General features: G+C 39.1%; 1 long non-coding RNA gene across 3 annotated transcripts in view; it reads right to left on the bottom strand.

The window, feature by feature from the left end:
• Positions 1-7,409: 7,409 nt before the first annotated feature.
• Positions 7,410-22,636, bottom strand: part of LOC135430134 (uncharacterized) — a 76,592-nt gene continuing 61,365 nt past the window's right edge. For 2 of the 3 annotated variants that reach the window (XR_010436569.1, XR_010436568.1), the window contains one exon: positions 12,176-12,348. This is a non-coding gene — a long non-coding RNA (uncharacterized LOC135430134). Of the gene's footprint in view, positions 7,803-12,175; positions 12,349-22,636 lie in introns of those variants that run through there. The other variant, XR_010436570.1, reaches the window with a different exon arrangement.

Genomic DNA, 22,636 nt, shown 5'->3' with positions numbered 1-22,636 from the left:
GGTATAAAATTCCCGAATCGGACATTATTTGGCCGAGATATTCCAAAAAATCATCAAAAAAGGTTGACTTAACAAACGAATCGGTTTTTGGTCAACCACTTTTTTCAACCCATCGATTTTTAAACTTTTTGAATGCCAATTGATAGTAGAGATTCCTACGAATTTAAAAAGGTATAACATTTCGAAATCTGACAGTTTTTACCCGAGATATTCAATAAAAATCATCAAAAAAGTTTCGATTTTCGAACCGACCCCGAATTTGAGAAAAAACGTGATGTAACCCCTTGCCATTTTGTTGATTTTGGTCAAAATTTAGATTTTCATTTTTTTGATGCCAATCGATAGTACTGATCCTTACGAGTCCAAAATGGTATAAAATTCCCAAATCGGACATTATTTGGCCGAGATATTCCAAAAAATCATCAAAAAAGGTTGACTTAACAAACGAATCGGTTTTTGGTCAACCACTTTTTTCAACCCATCGATTTTTAAACTTTTTGAATGCCAATTGATAGTAGGGATTGCTACGAATTCAAAAAGGTATAACATTTCGAAATCTGACAGTTTTTACCCGAGATATTCAATAAAAATCATCAAAAAAGTTTCGATTTTCGAACCGACCCCGAATTTGAGAAAAAACGTGATGTAACCCCTTGCCATTTTGTTGATTTTGGTCAAAATTTAGATTTTCATTTTTTTGATGCCAATCGATAGTACTGATCCTTACGAGTCCAAAATGGTATAAAATTCCCAAATCGGACATTATTTGGCCGAGATATTGCAAAAAATCATCAAAAAAGGTTGACTTAACAAACGAATCGGTTTTTGGTCAACCACTTTTTTCAACCCATCGATTTTTAAACTTTTTGAATGCCAATTGATAGTAGGGATTGCTACGAATTCAAAAAGGTATAACATTTCGAAATCTGACAGTATTTACCCGAGATATTCAATAAAAATTTGAGAAAAAACGTGATGTAACCCCTTGCCATTTTGTTGATTTTGGTCAAAATTTAGATTTTCATTTTTTTGATGCCAATCGATAGTACTGATCCTTACGAGTCCAAAATGGTATAAAATTCCCAAATCGGACATTATTTGGCCGAGATATTGCAAAAAATCATCAAAAAAGGTTGACTTAACAAACGAATCGGTTTTTGGTCAACCACTTTTTTCAACCCATCGATTTTTAAACTTTTTGAATGCCAATTGATAGTAGGGATTGCTACGAATTAAAAAAGGTATAACATTTCGAAATCTGACAGTTTTTACCCGAGATATTCAATAAAAATCATCAAAAAAGTTTCGATTTTCGAACCGACCCCGAATTTGAGAAAAAACGTGATGTAACCCCTTGCCATTTTGTTGATTTTGGTCAAAATTTAGATTTTCATTTTTTTGATGCCAATCGATAGTACTGATCCTTACGAGTCCAAAATGGTATAAAATTCCCAAATCGGACATTATTTGGCCGAGATATTCCAAAAAATTATCAAAAGAGGTTGACTTAACAAACGAATCGGTTGTTGGTCAACCATTTTTTTCAACCCATCGATTTTTAAACTTTTTGAATGCCAATTGATAGTAGAGATTCCTACGAATTTAAAAAGGTATAACATTTCGAAATCTGACAGTTTTTACCCGAGATATTCAATAAAAATCATCAAAAAAGTTTCGATTTTCGAACCGACCCCGAATTTGAGAAAAAACGTGATGTAACCCCTTGCCATTTTGTTGATTTTGGTCAAAATTTAGATTTTCATTTTTTTGATGCCAATCGATAGTACTGATCCTTACGAGTCCAAAATGGTATAAAATTCCCGAATCGGACATTATTTGGCAGAGATATTCCAAAAAATCATCAAAAAAGGTTGACTTAACAAACGAATCGGTTTTTGGTCAACCACTTTTTTCAACCCATCGATTTTTAAACTTTTTGAATGCCAATTGATAGTAGAGATTCCTACGAATTTAAAAAGGTATAACATTTCGAAATCTGACAGTTTTTACCCGAGATATTCAATAAAAATCATCAAAAAAGTTTCGATTTTCGAACCGACCCCGAATTTGAGAAAAAACGTGATGTAACCCCTTGCCATTTTGTTGATTTTGGTCAAAATTTAGATTTTCATTTTTTTGATGCCAATCGATAGTACTGATCCTTACGAGTCCAAAATGGTATAAAATTCCCAAATCGGACATTATTTGGCCGAGATATTCCAAAAAATCATCAAAAAAGGTTGACTTAACAAACGAATCGGTTTTTGGTCAACCACTTTTTTCAACCCATCGATTTTTAAACTTTTTGAATGCCAATTGATAGTAGGGATTGCTACGAATTAAAAAAGGTATAACATTTCGAAATCTGACAGTTTTTACCCGAGATATTCAATAAAAATCATCAAAAAAGTTTCGATTTTCGAACCGACCCCGAATTTGAGAAAAAACGTGATGTAACCCCTTGCCATTTTGTTGATTTTGGTCAAAATTTAGATTTTCATTTTTTTGATGCCAATCGATAGTACTGATCCTTACGAGTCCAAAATGGTATAAAATTCCCAAATCGGACATTATTTGGCCGAGATATTCCAAAAAATCATCAAAAAAGGTTGACTTAACAAACGAATCGGTTTTTGGTCAACCACTTTTTTCAACCCATCGATTTTTAAACTTTTTGAATGCCAATTGATAGTAGAGATTCCTACGAATTCAAAAAGGTATAACATTTCGAAATCTGACAGTTTTTACCCGAGATATTCAATAAAAATCATCAAAAAAGTTTCGATTTTCGAACCGACCCCGAATTTGAGAAAAAACGTGATGTAACCCCTTGCCATTTTGTTGATTTTGGTCAAAATTTAGATTTTCATTTTTTTGATGCCAATCGATAGTACTGATCCTTACGAGTCCAAAATGGTATAAAATTCCCGAATCGGACATTATTTGGCCGAGATATTCCAAAAAATCATCAAAAAAGGTTGACTTAACAAACGAATCGGTTTTTGGTCAACCACTTTTTTCAACCCATCGATTTTTAAACTTTTTGAATGCCAATTGATAGTAGGGATTGCTACGAATTAAAAAAGGTATAACATTTCGAAATCTGACAGTTTTTACCCGAGATATTCAATAAAAATCATCAAAAAAGTTTCGATTTTCGAACCGACCCCGAATTTGAGAAAAAACGTGATGTAACCCCTTGCCATTTTGTTGATTTTGGTCAAAATTTAGATTTTCATTTTTTTGATGCCAATCGATAGTACTGATCCTTACGAGTCCAAAATGGTATAAAATTCCCAAATCGGACATTATTTGGCCGAGATATTGCAAAAAATCATCAAAAAAGGTTGACTTAACAAACGAATCGGTTTTTGGTCAACCACTTTTTTCAACCCATCGATTTTTAAACTTTTTGAATGCCAATTGATAGTAGGGATTGCTACGAATTCAAAAAGGTATAACATTTCGAAATCTGACAGTATTTACCCGAGATATTCAATAAAAATCATCAAAAAAGTTTCGATTTGACACCCCGAATTTGAGAAAAAACGTGATGTAACCCCTTGCCATTTTGTTGATTTTGGTCAAAATTTAGATTTTCATTTTTTTGATGCCAATCGATAGTACTGATCCTTACGAGTCCAAAATGGTATAAAATTCCCAAATCGGACATTATTTGGCCGAGATATTCCAAAAAATCATCAAAAAAGGTTGACTTAACAAACGAATCGGTTTTTGGTCAACCACTTTTTTCAACCCATCGATTTTTAAACTTTTTGAATGCCAATTGATAGTAGAGATTCCTACGAATTTAAAAAGGTATAACATTTCGAAATCTGACAGTTTTTACCCGAGATATTCAATAAAAATCATCAAAAAAGTTTCGATTTTCGAACCGACCCCGAATTTGAGAAAAAACGTGATGTAACCCCTTGCCATTTTGTTGATTTTGGTCAAAATTTAGATTTTCATTTTTTTGATGCCAATCGATAGTACTGATCCTTACGAGTCCAAAATGGTATAAAATTCCCAAATCGGACATTATTTGGCCGAGATATTCCAAAAAATCATCAAAAAAGGTTGACTTAACAAACGAATCGGTTTTTGGTCAACCACTTTTTTCAACCCATCGATTTTTAAACTTTTTGAATGCCAATTGATAGTAGAGATTCCTACGAATTTAAAAAGGTATAACATTTCGAAATCTGACAGTTTTTACCCGAGATATTCAATAAAAATCATCAAAAAAGTTTCGATTTTCGAACCGACCCCGAATTTGAGAAAAAACGTGATGTAACCCCTTGCCATTTTGTTGATTTTGGTCAAAATTTAGATTTTCATTTTTTTGATGCCAATCGATAGTACTGATCCTTACGAGTCCAAAATGGTATAAAATTCCCAAATCGGACATTATTTGGCCGAGATATTGCAAAAAATCATCAAAAAAGGTTGACTTAACAAACGAATCGGTTTTTGGTCAACCACTTTTTTCAACCCATCGATTTTTAAACTTTTTGAATGCCAATTGATAGTAGGAATTGCTACGAATTCAAAAAGGTATAACATTTCGAAATCTGACAGTATTTACCCGAGATATTCAATAAAAATTTGAGAAAAAACGTGATGTAACCCCTTGCCATTTTGTTGATTTTGGTCAAAATTTAGATTTTCATTTTTTTGATGCCAATCGATAGTACCGATCCTTACGAGTCCAAAATGGTATAAAATTCCCAAATCGGACATTATTTGGCCGAGATATTGCAAAAAATCATCAAAAAAGGTTGACTTAACAAACGAATCGGTTTTTGGTCAACCACTTTTTTCAACCCATCGATTTTTAAACTTTTTGAATGCCAATTGATAGTAGAGAAATCTGACAGTTTTTACCCGAGATATTCAATAAAAATCATCAAAAAAGTTTCGATTTCCGAACCGACCCCGAATTTGAGAAAAAACGTGATGTAACCCCTTGCCATTTTGTTGATTTTGGTCAAAATTTAGATTTTCATTTTTTTGATGCCAATCGATAGTACTGATCCTTACGAGTCCAAAATGGTATAAAATTCCCAAATCGGACATTATTTGGCCGAGATATTCCAAAAAATCATCAAAAAAGGTTGACTTAACAAACGAATCGGTTTTTGGTCAACCACTTTTTTCAACCCATCGATTTTTAAACTTTTTGAATGCCAATTGATAGTAGAGATTCCTACGAATTCAAAGAGGTATAACATTTCGAAATCTGACAGTTTTTACCCGAGATATTCAATAAAAATCATCAAAAAAGTTTCGATTTTCGAACCGACCCCGAATTTGAGAAAAAACGTGATGTAACCCCTTGCCATTTTGTTGATTTTGGTCAAAATTTAGATTTTCATTTTTTTGATGCCAATCGATAGTACTGATCCTTACGAGTCCAAAATGGTATAAAATTCCCGAATCGAACATTATTTGGCCGAGATATTCCAAAAAATCATCAAAAAAGGTTGACTTAACAAACGAATCGGTTTTTGGTCAACCACTTTTTTCAACCCATCGATTTTTAAACTTTTTGAATGCCAATTGATAGTAGAGATTCCTACGAATTCAAAGAGGTATAACATTTCGAAATCTGACAGTTTTTACCCGAGATATTCAATAAAAATCATCAAAAAAGTTTCGATTTTCGAACCGACCCCGAATTTGAGAAAAAACGTGATGTAACCCCTTGCCATTTTGTTGATTTTGGTCAAAATTTAGATTTTCATTTTTTTGATGCCAATCGATAGTACTGATCCTTACGAGTCCAAAATGGTATAAAATTCCCGAAATCGGACATTATTTTGCCGAGATATTCCAAAAAATTATCAAAAGAGGTTGACTTAACAAACGAATCGGTTGTTGGTCAACCATTTTTTTCAACCCATCGATTTCTGAAATGTTTGAATGCAGATTGATAGTAGGGAACCCTAAGAATTCAAAGAGGTATAGCATTTCGAAATCTGACAGTATTTACCCGAGATATTCAATGAAAATCATCAAAAAAGTTTCGATTTTCGAACCGACCCCGAATTTGAGAAAAAACGTGATGTAACCCCTTGCCATTTTGTTGATTTTGGTCAAAATTTAGATTTTCATTTTTTTTGATGCCAATCGATAGTACTGATCCTTACGAGTCCAAAATGGTATACAATTCCCGAATCGGACATTAATTGGCCGAGATATTCCAAAAAATCATCAAAAAAGGTTGACTTAACAAACGAATCGGTTTTTGGTCAACCACTTTTTTCAACCCATCGATATTTAAACTTTTTGAATGCCAATTGATAGTAGGGATTGCTACGAATTCAAAAAGGTATAACATTTCGAAATCTGACAGTATTTACCCGAGATATTCAATAAAAATCATCAAAAAAGTTTCGATTTTCGAACCGACCCCGAATTTGAGAAAAAACGTGATGTAACCCCTTGCCATTTTGTTGATTTTGGTCAAAATTTAGATTTTCATTTTTTTGATGCCAATCGATAGTACTGATCCTTACGAGTCCAAAATGGTATAAAATTCCCAAATCGGACATTATTTGGCCGAGATATTCCAAAAAATCATCAAAAAAGGTTGACATAACAAACGAATCGGTTTTTGGTCAACCACTTTTTTCAACCCATCGATTTTTAAACTTTTTGAATGCCAATTGATAGTAGGGATTGCTACGAATTCAAAAAGGTATAACATTTCGAAATCTGACAGTATTTACCCGAGATATTCAATAAAAATTTGAGAAAAAACGTGATGTAACCCCTTGCCATTTTGTTGATTTTGGTCAAAATTTAGATTTTCATTTTTTTGATGCCAATCGATAGTACTGATCCTTACGAGTCCAAAATGGTATAAAATTCCCGAATCGGACATTAATTGGCCGAGATATTCCAAAAAATCATCAAAAAAGGTTGACTTAACAAACGAATCGGTTTTTGGTCAACCACTGTTTTCAACCCATCGATTTTTAAAATGTTTGAATGCAGATTGATAGTAGATATTCCTACGAATTCAAAAAGGTATAACATTTCGAAATCTGACAGTTTTTACCCGAGATATTCAATAAAAATCATCAAAAAAGTTTCGATTTTCGAACCGACCCCGAATTTGAGAAAAAACGTGATGTAACCCCTTGCCATTTTGTTGATTTTGGTCAAAATTTAGATTTTCATTTTTTTGATACCAATCGATAGTACTGATCCTTACGAGTCCAAAATGGTATAAAATTCCCAAATCGGACATTATTTGGCCGAGATATTCCAAAAAAATATCAAAAAAGTTTGACTTTTAAAACGAATCGGTTTTTGGTCAATCACTTTTTTCAACACATCGATTTTTAAAATGTTTGAATGCAGATTAATAATAGGGATCCCTACGACTTTAAAAAGGTAAATTATTACAAAATAAGATATTATTTGGCCCAGAGGGATGGATGGCATAATAGAATACTATAACAAAATATATCGAATGAATTCACAGTCCACGTGGCGAAGTTATGTCGCCTTAAAACGAGATAATCTCGCGATGGCCAACGGTCCCTGGTTAGCAAACCACCGAGCCCATGACATTGAGATCTTTTGTTCTGGGGGTTCCAATGAACATGGATGCACTCCTGGTTGAATTGACGGTAAGTTCGCTGACTGGGCTCATCTCCTTATAGGTTTTTCACATGTTCCTTCCAATTTGCAGCTCCGAGGGGCCACATCGTAAAGGCCAGAAGGGGGGCAAGGACGTAGTGCTGGATACTGCGGCACAAGCTAGGCTGAGCTGGGGCAACGTCTATGATCTGTAATATGATTGTTTTATTGATATTACGTATCTATGATTATATTTTATATTTTTTAATAAAATACAATATGTATATTTAAATTGGTCTTTAATTTATTTGATTTGGTTTATTCGAAAGATCATTTTTCAGCATCGAGATTCTCATCTCGAGACTAAAGTGCGCGGAACACGATAGTTCCAACTTTTGTTTCGATATGCGATGTAGTTCAAAGACATTTTCAAATATCAATGTAAGCCATAACTTTAGACGAGGGAGGTTTAAATTTGAAGCAAAAACTAGGACTGGGCAAGTCCGGGCAATACCAGTTAGCTATAGATATATTAAAATAATATATACCACACTTTCCCATTGCGTTTCGTTTGTTTTAGGGAATTTTGCTGTTGTCATTTGGCTTTTTTTTAAACACAAGCAATTATTAGAAATTTCTGTTGACAAGAATTTGAATTTCTGATCTCAAAAATTAATTTGCCTTTTTATAAACCCCGTAAATATGCAATAAATGAGGAAATGTACAAACATAGCTTATCTAATATGGGTGCAAAGCATATTGTCTGCTCGAGAAAATAACTAAAAGTATCTGATTATTATATTCCACAGGATTGGGCATGATTATATATTTGTATATATCAACTTATGTTCGATGCAAGCCCTTGTTTCAGTAGTTCGAAATTCCAATATGTCTGAACTTAATCAGGCTAATCAGCTAATTGCTATAAATTCATGTATTGTTGTTTTTGTTGTTGTTGTTGTTGATGTTGTTGTTGATGTTGTTGTTGTAACTTACTACTGCTGCATCTTGGGCCTTGTGAGGCTGAGCAATCCGCCTCAAGCACTTGGAGCGATAGCTTTTCTGTCTGTCTCTTAGCCAGTTTAATTAGCCCAAGTGGCAGGCAGTCGTAAAGGCAAAAAACCGTTGCCTACTTTCAGGCGGCCATTAAAAATTAAATGCATATCAAAGAAATAACTGCCGGGCTGGGACAGCATCCGCAAGAGCCACAGCCACAGGCAAAGGCACAGGCGCAGGCACAGGCGCAAGCACGGCAAAAGGAAAAGGAACAGGAACAGGAAACAGGTCCTGGACTAAGTAAGCGACACTAAAATATTACGTGCACATATGCCAAGACCTCTATAAGACAAATGATGAGCAGCTGCAGCACCCGAAGCCACAAGCCGTTGGCGAGGGGATTCCGGCAAGTGCTCCGACTGGCAGCCAAGTTGAGCAGCAATCAGGCAAAATGAGTTGCATTTTTCAGCAGTTGTCGGTCCCGGCATCAAATAATGCCCAAAAATAATCACAAGGCGACAAAATGTTGCATATAATGCGGCTGCTTAGACAGACAGAGACATGCACAAGACAGAGGGGAGAGAGGGGCATAAGCTGCCTTAAGGCAGACACGAGACGTGGCAGGACCTCTGATGATGGGCCTGCTGCCAACGATGTCTGCCCGGGCTCGTGTTAATTATTTTGCTAAATAACAACAACAACAACAACAACAACAACAACAAGAACAACAACAATAGAAACGCCAGCGAAATTTGACAAAATTTGATGTGCGCCCCGAAAAACTGAAAATGAAAAATCGCAATTTCCGGGCGCTCCGATAACCGCCGGCAACACAAACATACACATATACACAACATATATGTATATATGTATATATATACGACATTTACATAAATATTTGTGTATATATTTTAAGGATTTATAACAATCAACGAACGGACGACAGACAACGGCGGCTTAATGAGTGACGGCTGGTCATATTAGAGCCGATGCATGAGCTCCCCCAACTCCATATAGGGCAGACTTTACAAACATATATCCCTCTGTCTGTGTGGGTGAGTTATGGCGCATTAAGCTCCATTTTTTTTTTTTTTTTGAAGGAAGGGTTTTTTGGTTAAGCGCGGTTCGCTGTTCGCGTCTTCTACTTGGCATTTGCATTATTCATGTGCTGCCTGGCGCTGTAGTTTTATTTTAAAGCCCGCGCGTTCATAAAAACTCAACTGACAAGTGCATTGCCAGGACGAGGGGCGTTTGGCGTCAGGCATGGGCGTGGACGTGGGCGTGGGCGTGGGCAGGCAATGCAATGCCCTATGCATCAAAAGGGGTGCAATGATTCAGTCATCAATCTGTTAAATGTGAAATACGGCCTAAAATTAAGTCCGATTTCGTTCTTGAACTTGGCACAAATTTAATTAAAACGCAGTCAAAATTCTGTCAACTGACGGCCAATTGTTAGCTTTTCTGCGTGTCCAGCTTTTGAGTAGTGCTGTGAAGTGTTGTTTAGCTAGTGTTTCTGGCAGCTAGTGTTGTAAAATCTGCTTAGCCTATTGCTATTGTATTTTGCTTTCTCCTTATAAGATTACCTCTTACTAATAACTGCTAAATCAGTAAAGTACATAAATATATAATATAAATATATATTATGATTTAGTGTAGCGGTTTTGTGCAACACTGAGTGTGTTAAAAGCCAATGTTGCTGCTGTTGCTAACACTAAAAAGGTATATGTCAACATTTTAACGCACTCTTAAGAGATGTAATACATTTTTATACAAAAAATGATGACTAATTATTTGATTAATGGATGGTATACTTATAATATTATAGCATGAATACAAGTTAGAATATATTTTAAAATATATAATGCAAATTTGGTTGTAGTCCACGCTTGTTTCAGAAAGCATAATGATTGTTGATAAGGCTCAAGGATATTAATTAAACCGTTCGTTGGTTGAGTTATGTCAAGAGTATTCGCATTTCGTTGTCTTGGTTTTGAGCGATATAACAGTTCTTGTTGCATTTTACGTGCTAGCCAACGTTTTTGATGGCTTTTTCGGGGCGCCGTGTGTTGATGCTGATGACAGCGCGGCTGCCACGAGATGAAGTTGTCGTTCATTGCAATGACTATGGTGATGATAATGATGATGCTGCTGATGCTGATGATAATGATGATGATAATGATGATGATGATGATGAGGCGGGCAGCAAGCGCTCGTTAACTTGCCTTTAAGTCAAGTTGTTTGACAATCTGGCCAACAACAGCAACAAGAACAGCGAAGAGTGTTATAAATTGCATTTAGTGTCGGGCCAAGTCATTGGTGATTTGTTATGGCTGCCAGGCTTTGGAGAGAGGCAAAAGGTCAGGCCTGAGCGCAGCCTGCAGCCTGCAGCCTTCAGCGCTCCATACACATTGATGAAATGCCAGTGGCAACAATATCCATGCCGCTGGATCGGAGATGGTTGGGGGCAAATATGTAAATCGCGGGTGAATGCGTTCCAAATGCCAACAAGGCGACTGCCAACTGGCAACTGGCACGGAATTGTTTACAAATTTCATACAAAATGCCCAACTGGCCATGGGCCAAGGGGGACAGTGTACGGGCCTAGATGTGCATATGCTAAAATAACGCGCCAGTCATAAACTAAAGACTTTGTTTACAAATTAAATGCAACATGCAACAAGCGACAACAACAAGAGCAACAACAACAGCAGCGTCAGCGACAGCGACAGAGAGACATCGACATCTTCATCCAGACCCGACTTTTATAGAGCCCAAACCGAAAGTTCCAAGCTTGAGAGATATGCGCACAGATACATAGATACACAGATACACAGAGACGGGGACCCGAGTCTTAGCCTGCTTATGAATGCGATCCGGCCAGATGGACGGATATTTGTGGCCGGACCTATGTGGATGTGGCTCGCTCCTGGCGCTTGGGTGTGATGTCTATGCGAATGCATTTGTTGTTGTCTGTAGCTGTGCCCCATGTACTTTATGCCCACGGTATGCAAAGCAGGGCAGGCCCGCTCTATGCTCCACGCTCCACGCTCCACGCTCTACAGCTACAGCTTCAGCCACAGCTACAGCTACATGTGTTTTACATGAATTTTAAATGATATGTTAAATAAAATGCGCAGCTAAACAGCCGACGGGCCCGACGACGACGAATGCGTGGACAACACGCAGCGAACGGGCCAAAAAATAAATAAAAAAAACAAAAAACCTCAAGGGGAGACCGGGGCACAGGGAAAAGCGCCGGGGCAGCCGCGCGAGCGCTTTAATCAGAACAGTGGGTCGAGCATTGTCCAAACCAAACAGACTTATCGGCTTAAAGAATTTTTCCAAATATCAACTAAGTATGTATACATAGAATAATTGTAAAGGTAAGGGAGAAGGGAGTGAAAGTGGATTGGTTACATTTAAAAATTAGGCAACAAAAAAAAAATAATAAATTAAAATGATGAATAAAAGGATGGCTTCCTTTATCAAAATTAAAATAAGAGTTGTAAGCTATGTGTACAAAGAAATAAATAAAAACAGAAAGCAAATGATGAAACCATCTGCAGAAAATTTTAACATTGTGTAGTTAGTATAGAATATTATAATACTTTGTTACGTTTATTACTAGTTAATTTATAAGAAAAACACGCTTGGATGACGTTTTGAATCAATGTCTCGCCTGTAAAATCCGTCCGTGAACCTCTTTGTCGTTATACATAAGTTTTGTTTTGAACCTTGGTTCGTCTTCCATTTAACAACCTAAAATTAAATAATTGATTATACGAATATTATAATTAATATACTTAAATAGCTGAAATTTTCGTGAAATATGTTAAAATTTAAACAAATATAAAATTAAAAAATACAATTTTCATTAATCAACTAAAATAGCTAAAATAATCCCAAAATGATATTTACCAATAAAAAAGCATTCTTTACCAACTAAAATAAATTTAAAATAAAATAATTAAGTTTAATAAAGCAAACAATTTTTTAAACATTATTCGCTTTAGGTTAAGGTTCGCATATATGTATTAATTTTTGCTAGTTAATAGTGTAAACCTTTCCTAAAATAAAAACTTTTGGCTTTAAGTACATATTCCGAAATATTAGCTAATAATATTGAATAAGTGAGAAATTTAGAATAGCTCGAAAATCGCTCAGTTATCGCATGGCTTGCAACCAGTGTGCGGCGCATCTAAAACTATGCAAAGTTTATGCGAATCTAAAATATTTGCACTGCACATGCGCATGCACTGCTAGCTCAATTGTTCAGATACATTTATATCTTAAATGCAGGCAAAACTGGGCGCTGCTCCGGCTGCTGCTCCGCCTGCTGCTGCTGCTGCTGCTGCTGCACCCGCTGGCCCGAGTCACATTTGTAGCTGTAGTTAAAGTTGGGAGTCAGAGTCGAGAGTCGGATAGCGTCTGGGGCTAAACCGTTTGCCGGCTGCTGCCCGATGCCTGATGCTATCAATTCAAAGTCAAATGGGGGGACAACAAAACAAATCGGCGCTGCATCTATAATGAGCCCAGGCCCGGCTATGAACCAGGCCGGGGCTAACTTGCAGCCCGAATCTCAATTGTTGGCCATATGGCTTTCGGGCCTGGGCCATGTATTCTTTTTGACTTGAGCATGTGCTCATTGAGTTGTTGTTGCTGCCGCATGCTGTTGCTGCTCTTCTTATTGTTGTTGTTGTTGTTGTTGTTTTCGTTGTTGCACGATGTCTGACTAGGGACACCCACCCGCTGCACACACATACACTCACACACACCAATATACCCACACACGCAACGTTGTGCGTTGCCCCGAAGGGAAACGCCAGCCAAGTCCAAGTTGTAGTCCGAGTTGCAGTCGAATTATTTCAGCTTACCTCAGCGCTGATCCAAGTGAGTGTTGCGCTCTCTCTCCCTCCCCTCTCTCTCTCTCACTGTCGCCCCTCTCTCACTCTCTTTGTTGGCCGCAAAGCTGTTGACTGCCGCACAATTGAATCGCCCCGGCCCATAAATGTCTTTATTATAAGCCAAGTGCTTTTGGCCAATTTGTTGCCACAACTGCCGCAATACAGAAATTGTTGCCTCTTCTCGCGCTTCATATTGAACTTGCCAATCGATGTCCAATTCGTTTAACACTCAAAAAAATGCGCAAGGATGTCGGACAGGAAAAACCCAAGGAAAGAGTTTATCAATGTTTTTCTCAGCAAGCTTAGCCCAACATCTATTTGGACTAGTTCAGAGTTTCTCGGAAGAAATTTGACAAATATGTAGCTGTTGTTAAGAATTAATAAATAATTTGACAACTTCTTTTTAGACAGAAGGAAAAAGTATGAAGTTGTTATAGACAGAGCGCGTATTCGTGTACAAATTTTTGATTATCATATGGACATAAAATTGCCAATAAAGCTAAGTAAATAATATTTTTAATACATTTTACACTCAAGGGAAATCTGTAGCTAATCTGAAAATTTAGTAAAATATTTCTTAATATAATGAACAGAATAGTTAATATCTTTAGTTCCTCATTTAAATAAATATTTTCTAAAATTTTTTAAATATTTTGTTCTATTTTTCGAGCTTATATTTGTAGCTGTTTAACTGATTTGGTACAGTTCTCAGTAATAGATATATGTATGTACATACATACATATATCGAGTCTTAAGTAGCTTCAAGCTGACCTCGATTCGGTGCGGCATATGATGGATTTCGTTTAATTTACAAGATAGCCGCAAGTCTCGTTGCGATGCATTCTGAGTTGCTTTCAATAACTGTGCCAAAGTGCAAAACGCGCAACACCCACAAAAAACACCCAATTTTAGACACACCAACAGCAAACTTGGCCATTAAATTGCCGATGCAGCGAATGCAGGCAACAATTTCTATAAACACAGAGCCCGGCCAACCAACCGGCAACTGGCAACTGGCAACTGGCAACTGGCAGCAGCAGCAGCAGCAGCAGTAATAGAAAAGGATTCAACTCCATTGAACACCCGAATTTGCAATTTTCGAGTTAGGCTTCGCTTTGGCCAGCCCAGAAATGGTGGGCGAGCAAATTATAGCCTTGCTTCACAGCGCTACGAACTGGCCAAATCCCAAAGTTTTGGGGCCAACATCATCGTCGGCGGCGTCTCTTTAGCACTTAACACGTCAACAGACGACGCTCGTCAGCTTTTCTTTTCTTTTCTTTTTTTTTGTTTTTTTGGCTAGTTCCCATCGATCCAAAACGAGTATCAAAATGGAAACAATGTTGCGGTATTTTCCCTTAACTGACATGATTACCTGCCGCCGCTGGACGTACATGTGTGTGTGTGTGTGTGTGCCCATATACATATATAGTTGGTTAGTTACATGGATGGATAGACAGATCCATAGATAAGATTGCACATGATTGTGCCCGTTGCGGGCACTTGCTAGCCGTGCCTGCCTGCCTATCGATTATTATCTATTTTGGCAGAAATCGATCGTGATCGATTTAGGGCTGTTGCTGCTGCTGCCACGATAACGACAACGACGACGACGACGCATGCTGCACGCTGCACGCTGCACCAGCAATTGCAAAAGGTTAAGTGCCACAAAATGTCTTGAAAATCTTGTCCAGCTGTCCCGTTGCCGGCAGCATGCGTTCTGTGCTGTGAACGAGACCAAATGCAGACCCTGCCCCAGCCTCGCTCCACAAATATTCACAGTCGCCGAGTTGTTAATGTGGCAACAACAGCAACAACAACAACTGAAGCCTGTGGGCATGGCACAACTGCACATATACCGCGTAGTTGCCACGGTTGGGGGCAGGCACATATACATATACATATACATATGTATGTATACACCATAGATGGTTTACAATCTGTGCTGATCCTATGTTGTGTGCACATCCTACACGCTTAGTTCCGCTTCGACGATGCGTCACAAATCGCTAGTTGATACCTTGGGCATTCCGATGTTGTTTTTCTATTCCTCACATTTTATCTAAACTCTGTTCATCGAGATGTATGAAAAAGTATATTTTTAAATACAAATTTATCTTCATTTGGGTTTTAAGTTAAACTTAGTTTGAGAGGATTTCACCTTTCACATTGCCAATAAGCTCTGCGGCTAATTATCGATTTTATCGATTGTTTTTGCTATCGAGCCGCTGGTTCAACGTTAATATACAAAATATATTGGAGTTGAATTTTATACCCTGAACCCATTGAAAATGGGTTAAGAAGGTATAATGTATTTGTGCAAATGTATGTAACAGGCAGAAGGAAACATCTCCGTCCGTCTGTCTGTCCGTCCGTCCGTCCGTCTGTCTGTCTGTCCGTCTGTCCGCATGTATGAACGCAAGGATCTCAGAACCTATAAGAGCTAGAGACTTAAAATTTTAGCTGTAGTTCCTCCTAGTCCCCGCGCAGATCGAGTTTGTTTCCGATATTCGATAACTTGTCCCCTTGTTCCAAGTAATCGATAAGAATCGATATCGAAATCAGATTTTGGTTAAGCTAAACAATTATTATTATTATGTATAATTAATTGATGAATAAATATTGATTTCAGCAATGAAAAAATTGTAAGAACCTGACAAGTCCACAAGCAGTTAATTTTTTGACAGAGTTCAAATCATATGTTTCCTCCACAGCTTGCATTTTAAGTGTCGAAGAAGTGATAAAAATAAGCTTTAAATATTATAATATATATTGAAAATCATTTGATAGCAACAACTCTATTATGAAAGAATAGGAAATATTATTCAAATCTATCTGATTTCTGATCTTAGCACAAATCACATTAATCGTCTGGAAGAAACGAGGCTGGCTTTGATTTTAAAAACTAGTTGACAAATTTGAGCTATACGGGAAGTTTGTCGACTTGACATCCTGGTATTTGAAACATTCTAAACAATTGTGTATAATTTTAATCGTATTGACGTGATTGCAATTTGGAAAATTTTCCGTTTTAATGTCAAAGTTATTGTGAAAATAAACAGAAGCAGACGAATATTTGCCGGAAGTGCAAGATTTGAGGAAAAGCCAGGAATTTGTTATATATATATATATATATAGTCAACAGAATGCCTGTCGAGGAGAAAGTATATTTTGAGGAGCAGCCTGGACGGAAGTTCGATCGCTGTCTGGCCAATGGCATTGTCAAGGGCGGCGGCGGATTCGTCGTGGGAGCTGTTATATCTTTGTTGTTTCTCCGTCGGCGCGTCTGGCCGATATTGATTGGCACTGGATTTGGCATTGGGGTTGCCTATAAGACATGCGAAAAGGATTTGGAATCGTTCAAGTAAAGGATGCGCTAGCTGAACCAAATTATACATGAACACACTCACACACATACCCTATATACATAAATATATTTATATGTATGTGCATATATATATATATATATATATATATATATTGAAATGTGTTTATATATATATACTATATATGTTTCGCAATGTCTGTACTCCGAACAATCTAAGTTTTATGTTGTAGCTGTTGCTTGTTGGACTGCCAATTAAAATTCAATAAAAATTCATTCAATTCCAATGAAAATGATGCACTTTTATCACAAAATGGGAAATCTGCAAATCGGGGCATGACTAGAAGCAATCAGTACGAGTTCCATGTAAAACAGTATCAGCAAGATCCAAAGAGAGCCAGACCGGGAGTCACAGAGTGTGAGAGTGAGCGAGAGAATGATCCAGAGCCAGAGCATGGGGCAAGTTAAAAATCTTTAGCCGGGTCAGCAACAAAGTCAAGTGCAGCGAGACGTGGCAAGCTGTGGTGAGGTGCCTTCGAATTCGCCTGCGCCTGCGCCTGCGCCTGGCACTCGGGGAGCTCACGTTTCGGCTGCAGTAGCCGGCCTCATGTTGCATGCAACCTGGTGCCGAGGCTCGTTTGCCCGTCACATAATCTGCTCCAAATCAAAATTGCTTATTAAACGTGGAGCTGTGGATAGCTGCAGCTCGGCGCAACGGCCAACGGCCTACGGCCACACTGTCTCTTTCCCTCTTTCTCTCGCTCTCTCTCTCGCTCTCTCTCTCTCTCTCGCTCTCTGTGCGTTGTGGGCGCCCGCAGCTGGCATTTCAACTGGCCATGGACATGGCTCTGGTTGGCTTTTGGGCAAGCAGTCCGTGCGGACTGTGGACTTGCGTAGCGCCCAAAACGAATCTGTCGCCGCATCGCCAGTTGCACTGTGCCTGGAAAATTGCTGCCGAATTCTGTTGCACAGTTGATCACGATTGCCTGGTTCGGGGCTCAATAAGCCAAACATCTTGATATGGACGCGGCGCTACAGGCTGCGCATTGATCGACGATGACGATGACGATGACGACGACGACGACGACGACGACGGCGACGTGCAAAGCTGCCAATGAACCGATACCAGCCTCTGGCTGACAGTCTCTCTCTCTCTCTCTCCCTCTGTCTGTCTCTCTAGATCGGGCGTCTCTTTCTGGCACTGGCAATTTCTACGTTTGCCCTCTGAACCCGATTGCATTTTGTATATATTATAATTGCTAGCCATGGCTCAGCGCTATCTCTGGAGTCGCTGCCTGCCAGTGGCCTGGTCAGTCACTCAGCTAGTCGATGGCCATTCGAGATTGTCCGGCTCTGCTCCGCTGCCATTCGACGCGCTGCCTCCTTCATATCGCTGATCAATGCGCCGACTATGCTCCGATTCGGTGCATCGGATGCGATGCCACTTTCCAGGAAGCCGCAACAGCCTGCAACAGAACTTGTCGCATTAGCACCACGTTGTGTAGCTGAAATTAATGCGATTCCTGATTGCATTTATGCTCTGAATAACGTACTTATAACAGCCGCAGCCGCGATGGCCCTTGCCTCCAGGTTGCTTGTAGATGTGTGAAGGTTGTCGAAAGCTGGATCATTGATCTTTCGACTTCTATAAATGCCGTTCGATCATTCAATGGGGAAATTGGTGCCAGCAACAGATCAGATCCGGAATCGTCTTCCATGGAAGCCAATAGTTGTCAAATTGGTCATAGTTTGCCAACGTGGAGATATCGAAATATCAGGGTAATTACATGCAATTCTATTAATTATAATTAGTTAAATATTGTTTATTATAAATTGATTAATTGCTTTTATTTTCCTGTTTATTGGCCGAGTTTCTAAAGCAAAGTGCTGCCCATTATTCTGGTTAGTGCTGCCACCATACTATATTTCCTAATGGGAAATGAGTTGGCATGCCGTTCGATCATCCAATTGGAAATATTGTGCCAACCACAGATCAGATCAAAATGTCAAATTGGCAAACTATGAACGTAGAGATATCGAAATATCCGAGTGTTTACATGCATTTCCATTAATTATATAACATTTTTTATAATTAGCTAAATATTTTTTTATTATATATATATTGATTATTTTATTGTTTTTATTTTCATGTTTAATGACTGGGCAAAGTGCTGCCCATTTCTTTAGCCAGTGCTGCCAGCACGCTATATTTCTTAATGGCAAATGAGTTGGCATTGCTCAAGTTGCATTTTGATAGGTTAATTTTGTGCTTTATCGAATGTTGTAAGAAATAAATACACTTATTTGTTCTTCTTCTTTCGCATGTTCTAATAAATGCAGCGACTGTAAGTGGAACTTTCTCGATTTACGCTGCCTCGACTATCAATTGCAAGGTTTATTTATTTGTTTTCTTTTTTTATTTTATAGCGCAGTATTCACAGTCGCAGCTCCAGTTACCAGGCTGCATAACGACGACGACGACAACATGTGTTTGATTTTGATGGGTTGCCCGTTGCGCCGCGTTGCATTCATCCCCAATGCAAACAGCAAACAGCAAACGATCTTGACAAAAAAGCGCAAGCAGTTACAAGAGAGCTAAGAAAAAAAAAGGAAGAAAAAAAAAAATGGAAAGGTTCCCAAGAAAATTTAGATCAATTTTCCTAATTTACTTGAGCGCAGCGATTGCGTGTCGTGGCGTGAAAAACGGCACTTGAAAATTCCTATAGCGCTGTAAAGGAATCGGAGTTGCAGCTCGACTGCCAGAGGGGAGTTGCGGAGTTGGGGGGGAGCTAACTTGGCAGCGCAACAAAAATGAAGAAAACCAAGGAAGAAGAAGAAGGAAAAGTAAAAAAAAAAAAAAAATAAATCACGACTCAAGTTTCGAAAGCGCGAAACTGTTACCAAAGCACTTAAACTTAAATTGGCCAGCGACGACGACTAAGGTAACATAGTAAACCGAGCCACAGATCCACAAAGTCCAACTGAACCGAACCGCACAGCTCGAGCTGAGGCAAAAGGCTAAATTAGAAATAGTGTAGATAGATACGCCAATAGAATTTATAGCGGCTGCGCGTAGCCTGCGTTGTCATGATCATGCGGCTGAAGCCACCTCGATCTCCACCGCCACCTTCACATCCACCAGCAGCAGCAGCATCACCACCTGCACCTCCACCTCCATCCGCAAACTCCAACACCGCCGCCAACACCACCACCTCGTCCATCTTGGGCCTGGGCAGGTTAATTTTGGGCACGACGCGGCGGCCCAATGATGACGATGATGATGGCAACGCACGAAGCGGCCTGCCTTGGTCATGTACAACGTGCACGGACGCTGCTTAAGTTTAATGGAACCAATTGAAGATATTTTGTGGGCAAGTGATAAAGTTGTATGCCCAGTTGGTGGGTGCCGTGCCGGCTCCTGCTACGTTTCGATCTAGCTCCAGCACCAGCACCAGCACCAGCTCCAGCTCCAGCTGCACACTGGGTGCTGGCAGGCGGAAGCGGCCTGCATTTTTCATCAACAGCTTGTGCATCAGCTGAGTCAGCGATGGCTTCACGAACCCATTAAATGATGCGTAAGCGTAAACGTGATCATGCGTTCGCCATGGGTGGGGGAGGGGGGGCCGGCAGGCAGAAGCTGGCCAGCACACTAGATCACACGATCTTGATACACAAAAGGAACACAGCGAAGGATCGTGAAAATTTCCAAGTTGGGTATCGGTAAACTCCGAGTTCGGGCTGCAACTCTTAAATGTTACCGAGTTATGCGAAAATTGCGCAAGAATTTCGTGCGACGGCTGCTTAGCCATCTCCGACAGTTGCGACAGACAAAAAGAACTCTTGACGGGCAGTTGGACCGCAAGGCAGAGCATGGACATCAGCTGTTTAAACTGCCAGACAAATCAAATCACGTCAATGCATAGTAAAATAGGTGGAATCACATAATCACTCAATACTCTAATTTTGATGTATATATAAAGTTGTTCTCGTTTTGATTGAAACTCGATCAACTTTTCCCCATTTCGGTTCTCGGACAACTATCAATATACTCGCGTCTTATAAATAATTATTACAAATCTCAAGGAATAACTTTGATATTCGAATAATATAAAATATTTATAGACATAAATCAAAACAATTTGGATAACAATTAAAAAACATTTCCAAATGTTTCGGTATATGGAAATTGCTGCAATTGAATCGCAATATTTTGGAAGTAAATTAAATTAAATAAATGCATAATTAAGAGAAAAACGAACAGAGACAGTTTTCTAATCCAATATTTTCCGATACGATCGTTGCCCTTCTCAAGTTTCAGGTTCGTTCGTTTATTGTCTAACTTTAAGCTTATAACTTTGTCGCTTCACTAATTTTCATTGAATAGTTAAACTTAATTTCAAATGAGGCTTTTATGGCGCAATAAAAGCTCTGGGTAATCGATATTCCTTCTTTTTTTTTAATTGACTCTCAACAGGTTGAGACGTCGGTTCTTTGAGGAGAGCTCGGATTGGCTTCTGGTGCATGTGAGAGGTTTATGCAAAATGCCTGACCTTACGCAAAAGCCATTTTGTGAGTTTGTGACGCTTCGCTGTCGACGTCAACGTCGACGTCGGCAGAGCGGACGCTTCCGCTGCTGTCGCCAATCAATCAAACGGACGTCGACGTCGACGTCTACTCTGCTGTTGTCGTTGTTGTTGCAGCTTTTATTTATTTTGGCTCATTTTTACGCTTTATGCACTGCGCACTGCGCCGCAATTTGCTGCCTCCCCCTTTCCTTGCTGCTTCTTGCATTCTCGCTGTCTTCTCCATTGTGTTCGTCTTCTTCGTGCTCGTCTTGGCCTTCTGCTTGCTGCCGCCTGTGCTGTGCGCTGTGGCCATTAAATTTGATACCCACTTATTTGGCCAATAAAATTAACCTACCTCAACTTGCTCGAACCCCGTTCAAGTGCTAGGGCCAACTTGGGTTCGGTTTGGCTTAATATGTGCCGTCATTTAACTGGCCCTCATGTGTGTCTGGAACTTTGGGTTGGTCTCTGCCGTCGCCCATATGGGTAGGGCTCTCGTTTTGGATGCGCCTAATGAGCAATGAGCTGCCGCTGAAACAACCACTCAGAAATGTTGGCCAGTGTACATTTTCGAGCTTGGCCAAAATAGCTGCAGGCCAAACGACACTGAGGAGTTAGCTAAATAACCATTTATTGCTAATCACAAATTATATATGTTACTTTCTAGCTTAGCCATTAACATCTTTGAGCCTAACCAGAATATATGAGAATTGCATAGAAAGGCGAAATTTGTAAAAGGGCGGTGTAGAGAGTAAGTGCGGAAGAGCGGCAGATTAGGTGCGGGAATATTAGAATGCGAAAGAGAGCGACTGAAAGTGAAAGGAACAAGGAATACGTTTTTCTATATAAGAAATACTTATCAAAATCATGTAAGTAATACTTGATAGCTGAGAGCTATGTCATACTTGATCAGAATTGCTCTGTATAGCATATGGTAGGCTGGGTAGTTCAAGTCCCTTTTTTCTCAGTTCCTCAGATTTTATCAGCTTTTCAGTAGAACTGCAATTGTCAGTTTTCGCACTCCCTCTCTTTTCTCTCTCTCTCTCTCTATCTCTCAAGCGGTAGCTGCGGCACAGACGCAACCCAATCCTTGAAGTAGGTGCGGCCCCATTGTCGCGAGCTGCTCCAATCGGGAGGCTGTAAAAGGTGCGACAATTTAGACGTCGTCGCTGTCGTGGTCGCGCCTTGTCGACGTCACTCCAGCTGGGCTTCAGGCGGCTGCAGCCTCTGGCTGGGGCAGGAGCAGCACACAACG

The sequence above is a fragment of the Drosophila montana genome, unplaced genomic scaffold (assembly GCF_035044405.1).
Source record: "Drosophila montana isolate Dmon_TW-CO22-7 unplaced genomic scaffold, ASM3504440v1 contig_2954_1, whole genome shotgun sequence".
NCBI lineage: Eukaryota > Metazoa > Arthropoda > Insecta > Diptera > Drosophilidae > Drosophila > Drosophila montana.
Note: the sequence above shows the minus strand (reverse complement) of the source record. Positions and strands in the feature narration are given on the sequence as shown.